The following is a 21,427-nucleotide window of genomic DNA, read 5'->3' as shown; positions in this document are numbered from 1 at the left end:
ATCCCTTCGCTATCAAACTGGCTTTGTACGTAGCTATGGATCCATCACTATTATGTTTAAGCTTATAGACCCATTTTTATACCACAATATTTTCTATCGACTAGTGAAAGTACAAGAGTTCATGTATGTTGTCTTTGTTAAGCTGAGTAATTATCTGACATGGCTTGGCAACATTGTGGATACTGAAAAGGAAATCTTAAATGAAAGTAGTTCCATTAAAGTGTAATCAACGTGAGATATAAGGCATTGCTTTGGCTTAAATATACCACTCTTAGACCTAGTTGGCATAGCATGAATGTTAGTGCCTTAAGGAATCTGAGAAAGAATAAGAGGGAAGGATTTGGTGTAGGAGAGTGTTGTGGCTAAGTTTGAGGTATTGGAGTAGGGATTGATGGAGTAGTAGAAGGAGAAGTTGAAATGAGCTGTGGATTAGAAGTAAAAAGTGAAGAGGGAGAAGAACTTAAGACTGAAGGTAAAAGAGAAAGAATGAAGGTATTGGAGTAGGGATTGATTGAGTAGTACGGCTTAATGTGACGATGGTTTCCTTATTTTTTTACTCGCATTTGACAGTTCTATCGTCATATTGGGCAATACCAACAATACATGTGATTGTAATTTTGTCATATTCAATAGTTCTCTTATTTTTTTCTCACACTAAATTGGTCCTTTATCATATTAAGTAATATCAACATCACATATGAGAGTATTTTTTCCATGTTTGGTTGTACTCATATATATATATATTTTTTGACATTTGATGGTACCATCTTCAAACTGTGTAGTACCAAAATCACATGTGACTGTACTTTTGTCATGTTTGGTAGTCCAATTTTTCCTTTCTTGCAAATGATGGTTCTATTGTCACATTAGGCAGTACCAACATCACATTTGATTGTACTTTTCTCACATTTGGTTGTATTTTATTTTATTTTCCTCACATTTGACAGTGTCGTCCTCATATTGTGCGGTACTAAAATAACCACGAAACCGTAAATATGACCAAAATACCCTTAGAAAAGAAAATGACCGTAATGGGTCATATACGTAGAGAATATCTATAAATACCCTTAGAAACTTGATAAATACCGAGATACCCTTAGTTAGGGGTGTGCATAGGTTGAGTTGAGAAGTTTTTTTCAACCCAACCCACCATGGTGGGTTAAAAAAAATCCAACCCAACCCAATTCAACCCAGCTCAACCTATCATAAGAGTTCAACCCAACCCAACCCAACCCACGTGGATCCGATTGGGTCGGTTGGACCTATGGGTTGGACAATTTTTTTTTTCATTATTATTAAATTGAGCATTAGAACAACACCACTACAAATAAGAGCAAATTTATAACCAAATAACCATGAGCATAACGCAAAACAAACACAAACTATATAAGAAAAACTTAGGGTTTGGGTTTTCTATTTAGGAAGAGGGGCAAAAAAATAAATATCAAAATTATATATATGTATTTTTTAAATTTAAAAATATATTAAATATAGGTGAGTCGGGTCAAGTGAGGTGGGTTTGTAAATCTTATGACCCAAACCTAACTTGACTCATCGTTAAAAAAAAAAAAAAAAAAAAAAAAAAAAAAAAAAAAAAAAAAAAAAAAAAAAAAAATCATGACCCAACTCAACCCATCATCTCCTAAAAATTGACCTAACTCGGTGGGTTGGGTTGAGTCGGGTCGGTTTTAGCGGGTTCATTACACACCCCTACCCTTAATACCTAAAAAATGACCGAAATGACCTCGAAAACCTTAGAAAGGATCGAAATTTCCTCAAAACCTAAAAAATGACCAACCCCTCCCCCCTAAAAAAAATTCCCTCTAAAATTAAAAAAAAAAAAAAAAAAAACCATTAGAACCTATAAAATGACCAAAGTACCATTAGAACAAAAAAAAAATGACTGTAATGCCCTTGAAAGCTAAGAATGGCTAAAATACTCCTGAAAAGCTAATTGCATCAACCGTGCCATACACAAGTTGAGCCAATTGCATCAACCTTGCGGTACATGATTGCAAGGTTTCATCTTAATATATCACTCATAATATTTGAGCTTATACTCGTCTTGTACCTTGTCTTATGTGCCACTTGGTGAACAATCCTTATAGTGGTAACCATGAGCGTGACTGGTCAAGGACTGGATCATTCTATGGGAATATGGACCCTCGGGGGGAATGTGGCGTGTTGGCGGAGACTATGTTTTATGTCCCTGCTGAGAACAGAGCCAAATTCTGGTACAGGAATATTATTTCAAACTTGTTGTGCTTTCCATTCACCTATACGTCTGTGTTTTTATATGAAAAAGTGGATTGCTAAGTGATTGGCATTCACCTATAGCTGTGTATTTATATGTTTTATTAATATTGAACCAGTACAATCTCCCCACATGTGGCCTACAATAGGACTTAATTTCTAGATGTGTAAGAAACTGGTGTAAACAATATTATTTTCATTTTCCAGGTACTCCACTGATTATGGCATGTTCCACTTCTGCATAGCTGACACTCAACATGTCTAGAGGGAAGGAATCGAGCAATACAAGTTCATTGAGCATTGCTTGGCATCAGTTGATAGGCAAAAGCAACCATGGCTAATTTTTCTTGCACATCGAGTACTTGGTTATTCATCTGGCATTAGCTATGCAGTTGAAGGATCATTCGAGGAACCAATGGGGAGGGAGAGCCTGCAAAACTATCAAAATTGGTGATTTTCTTGGAATTGAAGAAGAAGTACTTGTGGTGAGGACTTTTGCTTCAGAATACAACAGTCTTAGAAAGGATGGTTATATCTTGGTCTAAAGAATCACAGGGCAAGGTCAAAAGAAAAAGGCAGTTAATGATCATCGAATAACACTTCCGAAAGGGTCACTAAATGATCACTGGGTATCAGTGACTTCTGCAAGTGAGGACTATTGTCTTAAACATATGCGTAGAAATCAGTATGAAGAAAGTCTATTCAGATGTGAAGATGATAGGTAAAAGACTTGATAGAAGCCTTCATCATATGTGAATTTTCTTGCTATTTGTTAATATTAAATTTAATAAGGTTTTTTGTGTGTTTCTTTATATCTTCATTTGACTTTTATGGCGCTTACATGTTATTCTAGTTGATTAGGAGTTTAAAGATAAGGTTTTGAGATCTGATGTAGTTCTTTTATATCGCTTACTGATTATTCCATTTTCATTTTAATATCAGCTATTGGCAATTATGAGATTGTTTTTTACCTCTCTAGAGTGGAGCCTGATAAATTTTTTTTTTTTTTTCCAACTTTGGCATGTAACAATTTACAGCTAGAATACAAACACAAAGAAAGATTGTTCATGAAAAGAGCTTCCTGGACACAAACATAAGTCCAGGCTTCATTATGATTGGTACGTAAGAACCTTTAGACAACGGTAGCTTTGACATGGAGAAGCTTCATTTTTTCTTTAGGACATAACTCTTGCATATAATATTCAAGCTTTACAACTGAGGCTTTATATATATGCTTATATTGCAATATAAATATTAAGTATAATAATTCCTCTAGTGTTATATACAAAATGGATTAAATATAATAATGTGATTATATTCGCTTAATAATGTGATTATACAAAGTTTCACCATTGATTGACTAATACAGTTTTACTATCTTGAGTAACACAATTTCAAGGGAACAAATAAAATGCCACCACTATCATACATTGTAGAGTACAAGGTATTAACCATGCTGTGGACCGAACTCAGTAAACCAACCAACTCCAAGGAATCACAGTGTTGGTAAAAGCGCAAAGCGCCAAAGCTCCAGCACTTGTAGCCTCTAAAGCTAGGTGTATTTAAACAATGCACACTTTAGGCATGCTTTTTTTGTACTTCTTTATTTTTCGAAAAAATAAACCAAAACTTAATTGTAGCCATAGTATCTTAACACTATTAATATAAATCATTAATTTGGTATATAAAATTCAATGTTAAGTTGTGCTACTATATAAGACCGATTTGGGACTGCAATCACTCCAATCCACCATTCATCTTATATTAGCTAATTCTTATAGATTTATAATTATTAAGCGATTAAATTATTAACTAAGATATGCAATTAGTCATTGCTCATTATAGTTACCTAAGATTTAAGAAAGGATATTGACAAAAGTACTCATTTAGCTTATCCAAAAAATAAAAATGACTTAACTTGCATTATTTGTGGTAAAATTGCAAAATGATGGGCTTCTATAACTTTCATATGAATTAAAAAAATTATTTTATATCCATTTACATGATTATTTTATCTCTTAATTGTTTAATTTTCCATTAATAATTATTTTCAAATTCATCAAACTTTTTTTTTTTTTTAAACGTGTGCTTCACATCAATTTGGTGCGCACTTGTACTGTGCCTAGGCTCCAACAGGCGTTTTCACTTAATTGTGCCTTGCACTTTTCCAACACGAAGGAGTTAATAATCGATTTCAAGTTGTAAGAGTTCAAGTCATTGAATTTTACTTAAATATCAATTACATTTTTGCATTCACCCAAAAACAGTATCGACCATAAAAAATTACAACACGTCTATCAATACAATAAACAAACAAATAGAAGGGAGCACATGTTAGCTTGTCTAAGTAGATTGCCCTATGTTACCACAGTTAATATCTTCTACTCATCGTATCTCAATCCCAACATAAAACAAGGCTATTACTAAAATGTCTGCAATTCATCCATTTCATAACATATTAGACCAAAATCTTGACCCGCCCATCATGTTTAACTCTTCTTTCTCAATTCATCTCTAAAATCTTGAGCACAAATGCAAGTAGGTTTTATACTCATATATACAGAACCAAAGTTGTATTTATAATTTAGCATCCGTACGAAGTAGAAGAAGTTAAGTCATCTGGTGGGTCCAAAAGAGTACATGTGAACAAAACATGCCAGATGCCTGTGCAGCATCATTTGTAGCATTCTTCATCCATAGAGATATTTTTTCCTGCCTAGCTCTGACATTGACAACTGCTCTACAAATTACATCTCCATGATCAAATTGTTATCCAATCATAGCTAGCAACTAATTCCAGCACATTCAGAAAATTAGATACCACATAAAAGTGTTGATTCAAAGTTTAAATCACTAGGGTGGTCTGAAACATGCTGTATATAGCTAATAGGTATCAGATTTCCCACCAAGATCCTAACACTAATATGCAAAAAATACAACCAAATCACTTACACTTATCACTCAAGACACAATCTTTAATAAAATATACCTGAAATTCCAAGACTCACTGATATAAGGACCAGTACCAAGAAAGTGAGCATAACTGGGAAATTAATATGGGAAGCATGAAGAGAAAAGGTCTAATTAATAGCAATACTGTATTCAAAATTTTAATTGGGGACCTAAACAGTTGGAAGAATACTCATTTGTTCACTTCTGTTTGATAGCTATTGTCATTCAGCATTCTTTATTTATTTATTTTATTTTCAAAGTCATAAACATTTTATTTGAAAGAAAACAAAGAAACCCTCTACTTTCTAAAGATTTTTTTGGGTAGAAATTACACACACACTCAGAAGGGAAGTGGCAATAATCTAAGAATTGCAAGCTGAAATGTAAATAATTTACCAAGTCTACAAAAGAGAAGGGACTGTAACTTTGCTAATACCAGTAGTCCATTCATAAAAAGACAACAATCATAAATACTTTAGTTGAAGAGTAAACATTAAACAACTTAACGCAATTAAATATGTGATTATTTAGCATTCAATTTAAATTCTTTTAACAACTAATGAGTTTCTATAATTGAGATTGAAAGGTGCTGGACTCATGTAATGTTGTAGTTTTCATATATGATATATCTAATAAGAGAGGATACTAACATTATGCCACCCATATAGCAAAAATAATTTCAAAAAGGTATACAACAGAAGTTTGAACACTTTCATTTCATTTTTTTTATTATAAAAAATCAAAATCCTCATTGCAAGTAAGAATTCAATGGAATTTTTATATTCTCTACTAGAAAAATATTTCTCTCTTTCTTCCTCCTCCCAACTATCTCCCCAACAAAAGATAGACAAAAAACTTGGTTGCCTCTCCCCTTTAATAGGTAAAGCTAAATTGTAAGGGAGAAGTATCTTTGGATATTTGAAAAGGAAATAAAAAAACATATATAAGGCTCAGAAAAATATATGAATCTAGGAAGTTTAAGTTGCAAATAACATAGATGCCAATGAACTTTAGCTCCAACTCAACTTTAACAACTCAGCAAAGGAAAAAAAATTATAGAATAAAAAAAATGCAAGGGACTGAACTGTTGACATAGAAGTAATATACAAAATTGTTTGACAAACTCCATAAATTAGCAAAGCAACTATCAACTAAGGCTTCCTAAGTCATGTTCAGCTGCCATGGGAGTAAACCCAAGCAACAAAACCAACAAACAAACTAAAAACTGTAGATAAAAAAAAAATTGTGACGAAAAAAGAAAGAAAAGAATATCTAATTTGCAGTTGTTACAAAACATTGCAATGACTAGCATTTGGAAGTGCCACAGAAAAATCAATATTTGAAAGAAATGAACAAGATAAAAATAAAAGATAACATCATTGCTAACATAGAGAAGACAATCAAAAGGTTGTAAGAGGAGAACAGTGCAGCAAAAAGATCTATAATTCCAAATACATATATATCAGCCCACTCATATATATAACATTATGTTACGCTTCCCTAACTATCTGTCAGCCCACTCATCCATCAGGATATTGAAATATAATAGGCTCATCAGTGAATCAACTTACTCTGATTCTCAATCTTGGCAAACTTGACCAAACATGAGATTCCTAGAATGGATCGCCTATCTTTTGTGTACTCCAAGAATTAACAGAAGCATATTACTTCCACTGTATTTGTCATCCACTCACCTTGGAAACCCCATTTTCATCCCAATAATATGCCTCCAAAGATCTTTCCTCCCCAAATACTACGATCATTTGCCAGCGAAGCTCGGTTATAGGTACTTAGCTTCCTTATTCTAAACACTTCAACTTAGAAGGACAACAAGCAAGTTCCCAATCCACCAACTGAAATTTGAACTTCTCATCTATAGCACCACTTAAGTCCACTGTAATTTTTCCAGCTATTTATCCACATGCAAAGGACTTGTAAAAAGACTAGAGAAAGGAAAAAAATAGATAAATTGGATGTCTGACAGGGGCATGACTTTCTATCTCTTTTTCTTCCTTCCATGTAAAGAACTGACTACTATCAGTCACTAAATTTCAATTTAGCTATTTTTGAGTAGCTACAGTACCAATTGACAATATTTTGAAAATTGAAGCTATAGTAGCATGTTAAAGAATGACATGGATAGAAAGAACTTAGCTGAGAGAGGACTTATGGGGACATAATGCTATAACAATCTCTTAACCTTTTTATTTTAATTTAATTAAAATAGTAGTGTTTGTATTAAGGAACAAGACTACTAGTTCTTGTTGTACAAATGTTTGAAGAAGTCAGAGCCTTCCCCTAGCCAGACATGAAACTCATTTACTCTACCAGCCTAGTCTGCCAACTAAGTTGCCACTCTATTATATTTTGTTACAAGCATAGTTGACAGACCCTCCCATTACAGCAAATTTTATTTTTTATTATTATGCTTTTTTATATTATTTATTTGGTGGTGGTGGTGGTGGTCCTGGTGGGGGAGAATTATGGTAAAGCAATCATGGGTATTGAAATTTTGTTTCTCACACACACGCACATATATGCAAAGTTGATAAACTCAACGTAGTTACAATCCTTATCCCCACGACCAATGCACCCACAATAATAACAAAATAATGGCAATCTCTCATATTTCAATCTCACCCATACTAATGGTAAATCTTTGATACATACTAACTCAACACACTAGCGTTAATGGCTTTATCAGATCTAATAAGACTCGAATGTGTAGGCATTTGCCTTACCCAATACTATCTTTTTGTATATCAACCTTGATTAGCATCTCTAAGGAGGAAATTCCAAATCAACTTTCGAAACAAAGTTAACAAACAACACCCAAATCTCCTATCAAAATAATAAAAATAAAAACCCAAATCAATTAATAGCATTAGGGATTACTAACAATGAATTAAACTAAAGACAAATCATGCGTTGATAGTCAAAGAAACTTTAATAATCTGTCTATTAGTAGTAAAATCAACTTTGTCTGAGAGAAAGAGAAAGACAAACCTATTTCAAATATCGTCGCCAGGCAGAGAACGGCCGATACTGTTTCTTCTTTGGGTTTTGCTTAGCTACCCTGGGTTCTTGTGGTTGATTAGTAAGAGAAGAAGCTAATATAGAAGAAGCCGAATTTTGGGTTCTTTAGATAAACCGAATCGGAAGCGTGATATATAGTCCGAAGCGTGATAAAGAGAAAGAAGCGTGACAGAGAGAATTTTGTTTTTGAGAAGGAGAAGCGCACAGTGAACACTGGGTTCTTTTTGTTTATTTACTTATATATATAACTTGTTTGACCGGTAACCAGTATCCACTCTAAATTACTCCAAATTAAATGAATGATCTGGATCAAATTTTTATTCAATTAATGGTTTAGATTTAGGTGGGTAGCATACCCAAAAAAAAAGAGAGGAAGTAATGGTAGAATGACGGAAAAAATTGCCAAACAGACTATTTGTGGGAAAAAATTAGGCGTGTGGCACGTTTTCAAAGTTATTTAGTAAGTTAGACTGTTTTTGAAAGTCGAGTTTGGCAAACTCGACTTTGGGCTGGAATACAGACACAATAGTGGCGTTTTTTTTAGTGGCGTTTGTCAAAAACGCCACTATAGGTTTCCTATAGCGGCGTTTTCTATAAACGCTGCTATAGCCACTAAAAAAACGCCACTATAGTGTTCGTTTTTCAGTCCAAAGTCGAGTTTGCCAAACTCGACTTTCAAAAACAGTTTAACTAACTAAATAAGTTTGAACGCATGCTGTCCGGCTAAAATTTTTCAGAATTTTCACTGTTTGGCAAATTTTGCCTAGAATGACCCATTAACATCGATTTTGTTTATAATTCTCAACTTTTAGGTACTTATTTGGCCAAAATTGGTAACTAGGCATAACTTTCTAATTATATAGTTAGTAGTCAATGTTTGCAAACTATTATTTTTACTAGCATCCCGAGTCTCTTAGACTCAATTTTGGGCTATAAATCAAGTCTTTGAGACTCGATTTTCATCGTCTGATGTGACATTTTTTCCATGTGGCGAATGCCTGGAAATCGAGTCTCTAAGACTCGATTTATAAGAAAACACTATTAAAAGTAAAAATCCTGCATCTTCTTCTCATCTTCTCATCAGAACCAAAAAGAGAGAGGAAAAAAAAAAGAAAAAAGAAAACTAGAAATAGAACACCGGCACCGCCCTTAGCTACGCCGCGTGATCTAGTCCAGTGCAACCCAGGCCGCACGAGCCTAGGAGGCCGCGCTGGTGAGGTGAGCATCTGATTCCGGTGAGGTGAGCTTTAGATTCTTTCTCCCTCTCTCTGATCTGATTGAATTTTTTTTTTGGGTATTTCAGCTTGTACATGGGCGACTTGAAACTTAAAATTTTTTTAAATTTTTTTGGTTTATAAATCGAGTCTTAGAGACTCGATTTGCAAGCGATCGCCACGTGGAAAAATATGCCACATCAAAGGTGATTAGACCATGAAAATTGAGTCATTGAGACTCGATTTATAGGCCAAAATCGAGTCTCTTAGACTCGAGATGCTAGTAAAAAATATAGTTTGCAAACATTGACTACTAACTATATAGTTGGAAAGTTATGCCTAGTTACCCATTTTGGCCTACTTATATTTTTACGTTTGTTTACTGTTCAATTTCTTCATTTAATTAAATATAAATTGTTTTTTTTTCTTTCAATTTTAAGTTTGTTTGTTTGCAATTTATTCATATTTCTTTTTCTTTTTTAAAATTTTAAAATTTTTTTGTTTGCAATTCAATTATGTTTTTGTCAATCTCATGCAATCATTAACTTCTGCAATGATTTTCTCATGTTAAGCCTACAATTCATATATATCTCTCATTGTCCTTAAATCTATATTTATAAAACGATACTTTACAATCTCGGATTATGTGATAGAATTGCCAAAGAGCTTTGAAATTTCATCTTTTTTATTGGGGGGGGGGAGGGGGGTTATTTGTGTTTTATGCTTTGGCGTTGTGATTTAATTTTTGGACTTGTTTTGTTATTGAAAATGTACTAGACCGTTTAATTTTTAATTTTTGTTATTGAGGAAGCAACTACACAACTTACAATAAAAAAAAATTTCAAACCTTCAAAATAAATTTAATTTGACTAATGTTCTAAAAAATATATTTCTAATTGCACTAATTTTTCCAAAATGAAACAATTAACAATCAAGTTACAAGTAACAGATATAATGATTGATGATAATGGAATACTGGCCTCATCACATGTGCTTAATGCATTTAATGATACTTTTTTATTATTTATTTTTTATTTAGTGTCATAATTATTCATTCATCCAAATTTAAGGTTTACACATTTTCCCACTAATTTTACCTATTTAATTAGAACTACTAATACAACTAGGAATGTCATGAGACTAACTTAAAAAAAATGAACAAATCCACACAAGAACACATTGTTAGGAACCCATGGGTAGAACTCACCCTTGAAGACCAGTTTGCAAGGAGAGGGTACCCAAGAACTTATAAACACATGGTTAAGTTTATACTTAATCTATGTGGGATACTAGGATCATAACACATATGATTTCAATTTTCGGTGTTCATTTTTTGGAGTTAACCTCATAACACTCCTAGTTGTATTAGCAGTTCTAAATGCGTAATATTAGTGGGAAAACGTGTCAATCTTAAATTTGGATGAATAAAAACTTATGACACTAAAATGAAAAAATAAAAAAAAAGCTTCATCCGCATGCACAAAGCACACTAAAATGAAAAAATAAAAAAAAAGCTTCATCCGCATGCACAAAGCACATATGGTGAGGCTAGTATTTGTAAAGAGAGGAGAAAAAAAGGGCCAAAGTGAGCAATAAAAAGGATATGTTCTTTACACATCATTCATCAGCAGATTTAGCACCACCATTTTAATTTCTGACAGCTAACTCGTAGTAAGAGATTAACTTACAAAGGGATTACCAAATAGAAATCCATGTAGAGAGCAAAATCATAAATATTTGAGCTCAATAAGTGAGTTCCTACACAAATATTGCTTTAAATATAAAAACATATGTACAGATAAATCCAGAAAGCCATCCCCATCACCATGTCTAAACTAAAAAACAATACCTATTACAATAACAATATAATTAAGAAGGTCCTCTTAGAATCTTGTATCCAGTATCCACATCTTCTACTTTTCTTCTATAAAAAAAAACATGGGGTTCGTCCTTTACAATCCCAAAACAGATTACCTGTTCTTTTAGCGATTCCTGCAAGTCTATAGCACCTCTTGCTTTCTCCTAGTTTGCTGTATTCTTGACTCTAATAGTGAAATTTCTTTGATGCAACTACAAGTAATTGGAGCAATACCAATATTCTAGGTTGCTATTCCATTTCCCTTAGCAACAACACCTTAGCTCTTTCTTCTTACTCAGTTTTTCCATTGCCAGACCCGGACCTACTTCTCCAAGCTCTTTCTTTTCACATTTTTAATCAATTAACTGAATCATCATCACCATCTTTACCCTCAATCTGTGAAGTTCAACATGTAAGGTTGAATTTATTCAATCATTTTGTTGGCTTTATTCCGTGCCAAATTTGCTTGTAATTTAGCATTTAGAAACCCTGTATTTAGGTGGAAATCATGTAAGGGTAGTGTGTGAAAGATTGTGAAGAAAAGCTCAAGAGTTGCACTCAAGAAGAGCTTCACGACTGGATTTCATGACTGGCTAGCGATTGGCGAGTCGCCAAAGGTGGCACACGTGTGAAGCATGCAGGGAAGCTGAAGGGTTACGCCAGCTGTTGCACTACAGGACAAAACTTCCAGTTTGGCTAGACAGTTAGCTTGCGACTCAAACTTGCAACTAGTTCTAGTCGCGAGCTCGAGTCACCAGAACACCCTGTTTGGTTGTAACTGACTCTTCGCATTCCATACACACCCTACTATAAATACCCTTATACCCACGAAATGTTGAGAGTTTTTAGAGAGAATTTTGAGAGAGAAACCCTAGAGAAAAACAAGATTGACTCATCCATAATCTTCATCCTTTGATTCTCCAAATTCCTCTACTCTCACCCTCTCATTGATACATCCTTGAGAGGCACATTAGCTAAATCCTTATCTCACCATACCCATATTTGTGAGGAGGCATTTTGGTACTTGGGAAGAAGTTAGGAAGGGACCAATTCATCTTGGTTGATGTAATAGGCGATTACGGGATCTGATAAGCTAGAGAAGACAAGATTCGGCGTAACCCTATTGGAGCAAGCTTGGAGGGCTTAGGTGCACTAGGTAGATTAGGCTTGGAGGGTCTTCTGCTATTTATGTATCCTGACTTTATTCTCTAGTGGATTATTGACTGCTTGAGGGTGGTGGAGAGGTTTTTTGCCGAGGATTTCAGTTTCCTCTTCGATAACATATCGCTATATTGTCTTTATGTTTGCATCTCTCTTCCCTTAATCTTTACCTTTTAATTACTGCTGTGGTTGTGATTAATTTCGGTTTAGATTGTTTTAACAATTCTGTTTTAGCTTATTTTCATATTTTGCACATACATTGTTTGATTATAAGCTTACGTTAGTAATTTGTAAATTGGGGGTCTAAACGTTCATAGGTGTTTTACACACTATTTGAACATTCAATTAGTATCAAAGCGGGTGCACTTGCTGTGGTTTAATTACCTAAGTGCAATCCTTGACCCCTTTTGAGATGGATTAGTCTCAATTTCTCAATGCTCCACCATATTTTGATGGAAGAAACTATGCATTTTGGAAAGTCTAGATGAAGGTATTCCTATGTTTAATTGATGAAAGTGTTTGGGATGTAGTAGATGTAGGATGAACTAGGCCGGAGGCAGCCAAATTCACATGGGATAAGGTAGCCCTCACGGTAGCTAATGCAAATAGCAAGGCACTAAATGCTATTTTCTGTGGTGTTTCTCCAGATGAGTTTCATAGGATATCCCACATTACAATTGCTAAGGTGGCATGACAAATATTGAAGAAAACCTATGAAGGCACTAATAAGGTCAAGGATACCAAGTTGCAGATTCTAACCACTCGATTTGAGGAGCTAAAGATGAGTCATTTGATTTGTTTTATGGCAAGCTGAATGAGGTGGTTATTGGCAAGTTCAACTTTGGTGAAAAGACGGCGGACTCAAAGATAGTGAGGAAAATCCTTCAATCATTGCCGGAGAGTTTCCGTGCAAAAGTTACTACAATTGAAGAGAGCAAGGACTTAGATGATATCAAAGTTCAAGAACTAATTGGCTCACTTCAAACATATGAGTTGTCTCTACCATCACAAAGGAAGAGCAAATCCCTTGCTCTAAAGACGATTAATGAGAGGGTAGAAGCTCACAACTCATCGGATGAGGATAAGGTCGAGAAAGATGTAGCATATCTTGTGAAGAATTTCCAAAAATTCTTGAAATTCAAGAAGAATGGAAAATTTGTTGAGAAGGGAAAATTCCCAAGTTTCAGAAAGGAGAAAAAAGACTTCAAGAGAAAACATGGGAAGGAGTCTCAATCCTCTCGAGGAATCACATGTTTCAAATGTAACGGTCATGGACATCTTAAGAAAGAGTGTCCCAATTATTTGAGAGGGAAGGGCAAAGTGTATGCCACTACTTTTAGCGATTCAGACTCATCCAATTCATATTCGAAAGAAAGCTGTGATGGAGAAGGAAACTACTCCGCCCTTGGGACCACTGCTCCCTTTGAATCTTCAGATGATTTGAATTTGCTAGTAGAAGAGCTTGGGGAGCACACTAAAGTGGAATCTATGGGGATAGTAGAAGAATCCGATGTTGAGGATGATGAAAAAACAGTGGGATTGCAAGAAACCTACAATTCCCTCCTTGAGAAGTCAACAGAATATGCAAGAGTGGCTAAGGCAGCCATTAAAAAGATGAAGAGGGCAGAGCAAGATTATAGAAGTCTTCTAGTGCGATACAAGGAGACCAGATATGAAATGGAATCATTGAACGGAGAGTTAACCGTAGCTTATTCAAAGATCAAATTCCTTGAGCTTAAGGCAATTCAAGTGAATGCTGAAGTAGAGCGGGTTTTCTCCAAGAAGCTTGATGAAGTACTTGCTCATCAAAAGCCTTTCTTTGACAGAAGCGGATTGGGATACACCAGAGAGAGCAGTTCGACCGCAAATATATCCAAGGAAATGAAGTTTGTGAAAGCTAAGGAACCAATAGTAGCTACCACTACTACTAAGAAAGTGAAGGTGGAGAAGAAGAGGAATACAACTGACCAACGGGTGTTGATAAAGCCTCGTAACTAATCAGTGGTCAAACCTGAAGCTAAAGGGAAATCACTTTCAAAATCACAAAGAGGTCCGAGAACAAAACATTTCTGCCATCATTGTGGACTTCAAGGACACACTAGACTAAATTGTCATAAGCTTAGAGCATTGAAGAATGCAAGTTCTCAAAGGTTAGGAGGACCAAGAAATGACAAAAGGAATTGGACTGCTGAGCAATCAAAAGGTTAAGAAGGTGATTCTGGAGTGATGGATGTGATGAAGATGATTGATGCTTTCACCACTTGTTTGGCAAGCTTCATCAGAAGGTTTGAAAACCACAACACTCGTACCAAATCCTTTAAGGATATCACCCCAAACGCACGTGTCGTGTAGGTGAAGAAGGGTACACATGCATAAGCATTACAACATGTCCATGCATTAATACTTTCTATGTTTTGTGACATTGATTGGTTGTGTGTTTTGTGTTATCTCTCCAACAAGTGTTGAAAATTTTTGTTTGCTTGTTTTTTATTTGTTTTTGAATGTTTTTACATTTATTGCTTTTGATAAATTTTTCCTTGCTTTTGTGTCAAAAATCCAAAAACACATAAAGAAAATCCAAAAAGTTTGATCGGCATTGTTATGTTTTGTCACAAGCATGTTTTGCCTTGTACCTTCATACAAATGACAATGTGCATTTATGAGCATAGCTTGTTCTCTATGCACTCATATCATTGTAGGAAAAATCTTGACATTTATGTGATTGTTATAAATAGATCTTCAAATTTGTCATGAATGATTAGTCAATAATTTTGTTGATCTTGAGACATGCATAGACTTGTGCCTATATATCTTCCCACTCTTTTATTTTATTGTTTTTGCTTAAAGAGCTCAACCAATGTAAATATCAAAATGAAAAGAGATAATGAGCTGCAAAAGCCGTTGCACATTCTAGTATTTGACTAGGAAAAAGGGAAAGCGACTCAAATAAAATGTATGATGCCCAAAAAGCTAAAGGCTTGCTCATCAAATTGAAATATAAAAAATTTTACGCATCGATCTCAAAATGAGATGCATTGATTCAAAATGATCAAATGATATGATGTATATGGAGCCAAATGAAAACCTTCAAAGTTATGCTATCAAGTTTTGTGGGAGGTCATATATGCATACTTCTATAATTGAGATTGGTTACTCTTCTTAGTGCTAATTATGCATGACTTGGTTGAATTGATCATTGAAACTTCACATTAGACTAAGGACTATTTCATTCTTGATACCCACACACATCACACATGTCTATATTCAATGAATGCCTTATTCATTTACGTGATTGTACTTGATTAAATGTGCTGCACATGCTCAATAATATGTTGATCAAACACAAAAAGATTTTTGAGTGTTTTAATTGTTTTTGGAAAGTATTTTGTTTTGAAAAATGTCAAAAATTGTGCAACTCTGTTCTGGCGACATGCCTTGCGGGTCAAGCCAGTCGCATGCCCCAGTTGTGAGCATACATAAAAGGTTTTCGTGACTCTTTGGTGGGTCAAAGTCCCAGTCGCGAAAAAGACTAAGAAAATTTTTCAAAAATCTAGGTTTTTAGATTTCTCGAGACTCGGCTTAGCGACTTGTTCGCGAGTGGAAGCTCCAGTTGTGAGGTGTACTCAGAAAGTTTCGCGGATCCCTTCACGACTACCTCGTGGGTGGACCTTCCAATCGCGAAAAACACTTAGAATTTTTTTTCAAATTTGGTCACAGGGGTTTTTGGCGACTTGTTCTTGCGACTTGTTTGCGACTCACTTTAGTCACGAAAATCGGTTTTGCACTTTAAGGTTCTTTTTCAAGATAGTTTTTTTTTTAAACTTTTCAGTTTTCCCTCGTTCATTATCTTGTCTGTTCATCTCCCTCACAAACTCACCGTGTTTACTCCAAAAATCCACCATTTTCATCATCATCTCTTCTTCAAACTTCAAGAAAAGGTATGAGTTTTCTATTTTTCTCAAAGTATTTCATGTTTATAGCCCTTGTTTTCTTGGATTTTGTGTTTTTGTTGAAATTTGAAAAATATGATGTTTGAATATGGGTTGGGTATCTTTTTATTGAATTTTTTGAATGGGTTTTGTTGGTTTTGACAGTATGATGCTTGGAATACACATTTTTATGTTTGTTCCTTTGTGTTTGAGTAGTATATCATGATTGTGTTGTGTTGTGCATATCATGCTCATAGTACATTGTCTCAAAGATAGTTACTTGTGATTCTGTGGATTCCATAGTCTACTTTGTACTTAGCTATGCCTGCACATTCATCAAATTTGCACACCACATGCACCAGTGTTGCTAATGCTTATATACGTGCTTAAATTCTGCATATTTGGTTCTTTTACCATGTTTAAGTGATATGTCTTTCTAAATAACAATCTATGCTTGTTTCATTGACTAACTTGGATCTAATCAAATTTAGGTTTGTGTCTTGTGGTTTGGCACTTGGTTCTCTGCTGTGTGTATGTTCTTTTGCAGATGTTTTGCCATTCCTCTTGAGGAAAAGAATGTGTGATTGATGTTCCCTCATCCCCTGTTTCAAAACAGACTTGATGTTCGTCTTGAGATTCAAACAGTGAGAGATTCAGGACTCCTCTCGATTCACAAACTTACGCAAGCATTTTTGAAGATGCTCATATTGTGGTGGAATGGGTTGTTAAATTTGATACCTTGGGAACAACCTTTATTCCTAGGATTTTTGAAGCAAAAGATTGGGCTGATCTGTTCGGGAACTTCGAGGACCCGATTAATGAATTGGTTAAGGAATTCTATTCAAATGCTAGATACACCGGAGTTGAGTTGAAATGTTGGGTACGAGGAAAGGAGTTCACCATTAATCTAGACTACATCGCAAAGGTTCTTCGAATCAATAGACCAAAAATATAGACCTCACTCCATATGATGACAGACTCCCTCAAATACATGACATTCTTCAAATCCTTGGTCCTGATCATGAAATTTCAACCAAAGGCACATCCATAGGCATTGCAAAATTTGCACCTGAACTAAAGATTCTAACATTGATCATTTTCTTTAACTTGTATCCACTGTCTAACACCAAATTCATCAACCTTGGAAGAGCATAGTTCCTATGTGATCTTATCACCGGTTTTCAGATCGATATTTGTGCTCGCATATTTCAAACTATAGGGAAAAGAGCAGCTCAATCAGTAGCATGAACATGTCTTCCTTTTTGTAGTCTTATCATGAAAATCATGGTTCTTGAAGGTGTTCGTCCATCAAGCGATGGAAAAGTACTTGCTCATCTTCGACCATTATCCATGATATCTCTTCAAGCAAGCAAAAGTCACTCTTCCAAAGCACCTAAGAGTGAACCTTCCCCTCATGCCACTCCATCCGGTCATGGTTCAACTACTCACTTTACACCTGTGCATACTGAGACTGCTCCTCCCATCACTCTTGAGCTACAGACGACTAGCACTCAACATGAACAATCTAGCCCTCAAGCTGATAGATTGGGTATTTTGTTTGAGGGTCTGTATTTGTGTATTGCCGAAATTGAAAATGTTCTCTAATCCACCAACAATCAAGTCCAAATGCACCTCATGACCATTGAGACACAGCTAGATGCTATTCAGCACAAACTAGAGGAGAGCCTTTAGCTATTCGTGCCAAAAAGGGGGAGAGTATATAGTAAAGGGGAGAGCAACACAAGAAGGGAAGTGTGCATAGTGACAGGGGGAGTTGTGTGCTCAAGAGAAGGAAGCTGATACACACACACACACACACTTTTGGATAGCCTAACAAACCTTTGTTTTGCTAGTCTAGTTTACTTGGTTATTTGCTTATAGTTTTTACAAACTCTTGGATGGTTACTATACTTGTGTTTAAAGCTTTTGGTACTTTGGTCTATATAATTAAGTCATTATTCAATATTTTGTTATATCTACCCATGCTTTGTAGCTTAGTACTTGTTGTTAATGTTATGCATTTCTCTAAGTACATCACTCTTGTGCCCTTGTTGGATTTTATATCCCTAATACAATTACCTTGTGTTGTTGTATTGGTTGAGTGTTGGACATGCAAATGATACTTTGCATTGAGCTTATTAGCTTGCATGTCTGGATGTTCATTCCTTTTGTGAATGATCATTGTGGTCACTATTTATAATGATTGCTTGTTTTTGGTCATGCCATGCTTTATTGCTCCATTCCTTTTTGCTTGATCGCAATGTGCTTGCTCCAATGCATTTCAAGTTTTTTGCTTACAATGATCGTATTGTGTTATTGTTTTCAAGAAATACTTGAACGTATGGTTTAAGAGCTTCACAGATTCTATAGTTAGGTGTGAGTGAGTTTTGTTTAACTGTTCCCAACTCACATGTTAAGTCTAGAGTTTGTTTTAGGGTTTTGTCGCAGAATAGCCAATGGGGGATATTGTAAGGTTGAATTTATTCAATCATTTTGTTGGATTTATCTGTGCCAAATTTTCTTGTAATTCAGCATTTAGAAACCCTGTATTTAGGTGGGAATCATGTAAGGATAGTGTGTGAGATAGTGTGAAGAAAATCTCAAGAGTGTGCACTCAAGAAAAGCCTCACGACTGGATCTTGCGACTGGCGAGTCACCAAAGGTAGCACACGTGTGAAGCATGCAGGGGAGTTGAAGGGTCACACCAGCTGTTGCATTACAGGACAAAACTTTCAGTCTGACCAGGCAGTTAGCTCGCGATTCAAACTCACGATTCGTTCCAGTTGCGAGCTCGAGTCATTAGAACACCCTGTTTGGTTGTAACTAACTCTTCGCATTCCATACACACTCTACTATAAATACGCTTATACTCATGAAATGTTGAGAGTCTCCAGAGAGAATTTTGAGAAAGAAACCCTAGAGAAAAACAAGATTGACTCATCCACAATCTTCATCCTTTGATTCTCCAAATTCCTCTACTCTTACCCTCTCCATTGATACATCCTTGAGAGGTACATTAGCCAAATCCTTATCTCACCATACCTATATCTGTAAGGAGGCATTTTGGTACTTGGGAAGCAGTTAGGAAGGGACCAATTCATTTTGGTTGATACAATGGGCGATTGCAGGATTTGGTAAGCTAGAGAAAACAAGGTTTCGCGTAACCCTGTTAGAGCAAGAAGCTTGGAGGGCTTAGGTGCACTGGGTATATTAGGCTTGGAGGGTCTTTTACTATTCATGTATCCCAACTTTATTCTCTAGTGGATTATTGATCGCTTGGAGGGGGATGGAAAGGTTTTGCGCCAAGGACTTTGGTTTCCTCTTCGATAACACATCGTTGTGTTGTCTTTGTATTTGCATCTCTCTTCCCTTAATCTTTGCCTTTTAATTACTACTGTGGTTGTGATTAATTTCGGTTTAGATTGTTTTACCAATTCTATTTTAGCTTATTTTTATATTCCGTACATACATTGTTTGATTATAAGCTTGCGTTGGTAATTTGTAAATTGGGGGTCTAAATGTTCATAGGTGTTTTACACGCTATTTGAACATTCACAACACCTACAATGTTTTTCTTCAAAACCAATAACAACATCATCCACGACCTCTAATTCAAAACCCACGTTTCCTAGAAATTCCACTATTGCATTTTTCCATTTCTTCTTCTCCATCTGCATATTCGTGTCATCCATACTCTCCCAAGGACTTAGCCCCTCTGTTATCTAAACCCATTGAACATAAATCAACAACCCTTTAGAGTGCTCAAAGAATAGAACCATTCCATCACCTGTAGCCCTAACAATTTTTAGAGCTAAAGTTTTGTAGCCAAATCATCTAATAAGGGAGGAGAAATGGCAGAAAGTGCAGTTAGTCTACTTATATAGAATATGATCCCATTGTTAGCCCAAGAAGCAGCACTGTTTGAGGGCATCCACGACAAAGTAGCTAACATCAAAGATGAACTTGAAAGCATTCAGTCATTCCTCAAGGATGCCAATGGAAGAGTTGAAAGGGTGGACATGAGCAATGTTACAAAAATATGGGTTAAACAGGTAAGGGAAAAGGCTTATTGTATAGATGATGTCATTGATGAATACATACTTCATCTAGCAAAACATCCTCAAGGGCAAAGGCGATGCTTCTATGTATTGTTGATGGTTTTTTAGTTTATCATAAAACTGAAACCAAGACTTTTTTTTTTTTTTTGAGAATACTAAATAGTTTTAACACACACACACACACACACACACACAGAGGGAGAGGGGAGAAGGTCTTAAAGAAACTTACTGTGGTGAATATCCAAAAGGGCCTAACTCTTGAATATATAGTATAGACTTTAAACCTCTTTAACTCACACTCATTTTTCAATGTGGGATTTACCCACTGTTGCAACCAAGACATGTGATTGCCTCTAAAATTCAAGATATCAACAACGATCTCAAGGTTATCAGGGAGAGAGGTGAAAGATATGGCTCCAGCAGCTTGGAGCAAGGAGGACCAAGAAATGACGTGAAACATGATACATGGCATGACCCTTGAGTGGCATCCCTTTTCATTGAGGAAGCAGAGGTTGTGGGCTTTGAGTCTTTCAGAGACAAATTGATAGAGTGGTTGGTAGAAGGGCCATCTAATCGCATGGTGATATCAGTGGTTGGCATTGGTGGCCTTGGCAAGACCACTCTTGTTAAGAAAGTGTACGACAATGAGATTGTGGTGGCACACTTTGATTGTTGTGCTTGGATCATTGTGTCACAATCATATAAGATGGAGGAGCTATTAAGGGAGATAATAAAGCAAGTCTACAAGGCAAGGAAGGAGTTTTATCCTAAGGAAATTAACACAATGAAAGAGACATCACTAATTGAGAAATTGATGCAATATCTAGATGAACTAATGTACGTAGTAATTTTTGATGATTTATGGGTTGTAGAATTTTGGGAACATGTAAAAGATGCTTTCCCCAAAACAACAAGGGCAGTAGAATAGTAATCACAACCAGAAGTGAGGACATTGCTCCTTTAGAC

General features: G+C 35.5%; 1 long non-coding RNA gene across 1 annotated transcript; it reads right to left on the bottom strand.

Annotated features, from left to right (window-relative positions):
- Positions 1-4,461: 4,461 nt before the first annotated feature.
- Positions 4,462-8,442, bottom strand: LOC126694228 (uncharacterized). The gene is made up of 2 exons (XR_007645682.1): positions 8,212-8,442; positions 4,462-4,988 (listed from the first exon to the last, which is right to left on the bottom strand). It is a non-coding gene; the product is annotated as an uncharacterized LOC126694228 (long non-coding RNA).
- Between the last annotated feature and the right edge of the window lie 12,985 nt (positions 8,443-21,427).

Source organism: Quercus robur, chromosome 8 (genome assembly GCF_932294415.1).
Source record: "Quercus robur chromosome 8, dhQueRobu3.1, whole genome shotgun sequence".
NCBI classification, from domain to species: domain Eukaryota; kingdom Viridiplantae; phylum Streptophyta; class Magnoliopsida; order Fagales; family Fagaceae; genus Quercus; species Quercus robur.
The sequence above is the reverse complement of the archived record's forward strand: the minus strand, read 5'-3'. Positions and strand labels throughout refer to the sequence as shown.